The sequence below is a fragment of the Mycteria americana genome, chromosome 4, assembly GCF_035582795.1.
Source record: "Mycteria americana isolate JAX WOST 10 ecotype Jacksonville Zoo and Gardens chromosome 4, USCA_MyAme_1.0, whole genome shotgun sequence".
NCBI lineage: Eukaryota > Metazoa > Chordata > Aves > Ciconiiformes > Ciconiidae > Mycteria > Mycteria americana.
In genome coordinates this window covers 43,769,321-43,772,904 of record NC_134368.1, presented here as the reverse complement: position 1 = coordinate 43,772,904, position 3,584 = coordinate 43,769,321, and positions in this window count along the sequence as shown.

Below are 3,584 nucleotides of genomic sequence, written 5' to 3'. Positions count from 1 at the left end.
TTGCAGGATTGTTGAAATCCAATTTGTGCTTCCTCACTGCCACTCACTGACTCATTTATGCTCACAGCTTTCCTCCAGAGTTGATTGCTTTCCTCCCACCCCTTACAAGGTTCAGATTTGCTCACCTGTGAAAAACATCAGAAATAAATTAAGATATGTTATCCAGATATTCTGTGCTGAGATATTCCAGAGATTTATATTTAAAGACAGAGTTCTGAGACACAATATAGTCTAGTCTGCATTAGCAAGTTAGGTGGGGTGCAATACATATGGTTCACAATCTATTTTTCCCTATCCTTCAGCATATACAACTAAAAGGTAGCAGTTTAAATCATGCTTAGGTACTTTTTTAGGTAGTTTCAAGAGTACCTAAGCAGCAAGGGATAGGTGTGTGTAGTCTCCTCGTCAGTCACCACAACATACTGTTGACTATGCAGTATAAATATACATAAATTCTAATTTCTGTTCGAGGACTGGTTTTTGCCAAGGAACATGATACTGCATTTCTCTTGCCACAAGAGGGAGCCATTTAAATTCATTAAAAAAAGCAGTTTGAAGAACAAAGACAAAATAAGTATCTTAATACATGATTGGCCACGTTGATGTCCTTTTGTACCATTCAATATAACTCCTTTAAAAGTAGACATCTTGTTTCTGAACACCAGATAATTTAATCTAAATAACCCCAGCATGTGTAGGAAATACGTTGGATTTTTGTGCACATCAACTGTCATGTTGGGGTTGTACTGAATGCAGTGTGGCACAAATGCAGTAAAATTATGCTATTGTAAAATAGTTTTAACACTGCAGTTTAAGTGAAGGTCTGGTTCTTAATGAGTTGCTTTACAGAATTGCCAGCCTTCTTCTCAGGTTAAGCCTCAAATAATCCTCAGATCACACTGAGCCTCTATTCCTTGGGTTATTAGCTTCTGTAGGGCAGCTCCATGTTTTCAGGTTCAGAGGAGGACACGTCCTCGCTTCCATCAAAGTAAGGATGAGTAGGAACTGTGGACACATTCAATGTCAAAGACAAGATTTGCTTCCAAGAAGGTTGTGAGTGAGCAGTGCTGCAGCAGACTGCAAAGACACACAGTGCCTCTGCTGAGTCACCACCTCACTGCTGCCTGTGCTGGCAGGTTGTTCTGGATCCCTGCCAGCTCCCCTTGCAATTCTGTGAGGTAGGCTATATACATCAGAATGAATGAAAGAAGAAAACGCAGTGGGAGGAGAGGGGAAAAAAGTCATGTCACTGGAAGGAAACTCATCATGATACTGCAGGACATATATTTCCTGAGAAATCCTGGAGGCTTCAGGTTGTTTTGTATTGTGAATGTTTAAAACAGAATATGGGTGAAGGTACACAGCAGTCTTGCAGTGAAGGACTGGAAGTTAGCTATACATTTTAGTATAGTGATTAATATTATTTTGGCATCAATTCAGTGAGCCTTGCAATAACTGCTCTTGACAAGAATCTAAACTCACAGCTTGGTACTGCTGTAATCCAGCATTTTTGAACCACTATTTATTTAGATCTGACAGCTAGCAGTAGACTATGATTTTAAGGTGGCAATAGTATTTTACTGCAAGCCAAAGTCTTTCTTTCTGCTCTATTTTGAATATAGGGAAACCATTCTGATCACATAAATTATTGCTTGGAATGCTGACCCCTACATCGACACTATTCTGCATTTAAATTACTTGTTAGTCCTGTGATTGTACAGAACTGCAGTTTATGTAGGACCATTTGCTATACCTACCAGTTAAGTTTTACAGATAGCCGTAGACATTATAAGTTGCCTAGTTTACTTGGAAGCACAGCTATGTATCTTCAAAGCAGCAGTGAGGCACAGTTCAGCTGAATGTTTTATCCCAGGAAGTTAGAGTCTTCCCGTAAGAATCTACTCCTATAAGGGGCTCCTACTGTGAACACATATCCAAAAAAGTGGTTCTCCCAACAAAAGCAGGGCCATTGAGTTAGTAAGTCTAATCCAATTTTATTTCTAGTAGGATAGTTTTCTGAGCCAGGCAATATAGGTACAAGATTTATTTTTCCAGTTATGTTCTTTTGTCATTTATGGGTATTGTGCTTCTCTTAATCTGTACCTTTTCAGTTTAAACCATTTCCTGCATATGTGCAAAATACAGCATACAGGTAAGGAAGATAAAGTGTATGAAGTCAAATAGGTGCCACTGGAGGCAATAAATGAAAAAGATATCTTTGGTCTGATACATAAAAATAAAAGTAGTCTAACAGCAAGTTATTTTAATCAATGGCTTCTTAGTAGAAACCCCCTTGTGAGGCTTCATGTTTTTAATATGAAAGAAGAATCCCTTGACAAACATGCTTACCACCAAGACAAACCCTGCATACATTGCTTTACCATTAGTAACTTCCAAGACTGTCGTGTCTTTCATATTTACTTATATTTATACACATTGCTTCCCAATCTTCAGTTTCAGAGCCCTGTTTTCATGGGACAGTTTCCTAACATACAGAGTAATTCACATTCTGCTGTCACCAGATGTTAGGGTGACAATCAATACAAATAATGAAATAGTATGTGTTCACTATGTGTTGACTGATGACGTTAACATTTCATCTAGTACATATGCCTTGGTTTCCTCCCCCAACAGATAATGGGATGAGAGGGTGGAAAATAGTGGCTCTGAGTCATTTTGGCTTAGGCTAGAGTGAGTCAGGACACAAGCAACTCAGTATAATTCCTTCTCTCCTTTTTCTTCATGGTCTAAGGTTGGGCGAGTTGATCATATTCCTATTATCTGGTCTTTAGAGACAGAATTGCTGGCTATAACTGACTGACTGGCAAGACTCCTTTAGGAACAGGGTAAATCCATTTTTGTAACATCCTGAGAGACAGTAGTTTACGTTTCCAGATAAACCACTCGAATAATAAATTTTGTAGTCATTACTGCTTTGAGAGTCCCTAAATCTGAGGATTTAGTGTATAATTTAGGGTGAACAATACAATTATATTTAGCAGCTTCTCTAAGAAGCATTTCTTCTTGCATTTTTCTGGGCACCCTGGCAACCACAAAACATTAAAAGTAACAAAAGCTGCGTTTAGCATAAATCTTAGAGGCAGTGCTAAAGTATAACATTGACTTTGGACTTGCGTTCATATTCAAGGCTCTTCCCTCAGACCCACTCAGATGTTTCCACTCCATATGGCTTCCAGTGCAACAGTACAGTAGAATTCTGCTGTAGACCTCTCCTAGCTAGTAACACAGAACCTGGCGTATTCTCACTGTGCCATTCCCAGCTAACAGCTTCAGTGCCTAGAGCTGTGTAGCATTAGCACAGTCTGTTCCCAAATAAGTTAGCTTTCTGTCTATAAGCATGACTAATTAATTCAGGTGCAGCACTGTGCTGACACAGCTCTACTGTTTCCAGTTCTGGAACCAGTCAAGTATGATGCTCACCTGGGATTGCTATGCTGTGCCATTGCATAACGTAGATAACACTGACAATATATCCGACTCGGTTTTATGTGATCCCATTTCCCATTCATCTGTCTTGGTATCATAAGCTACCATAAACAAGTACCACAACAGGGAAATATGTC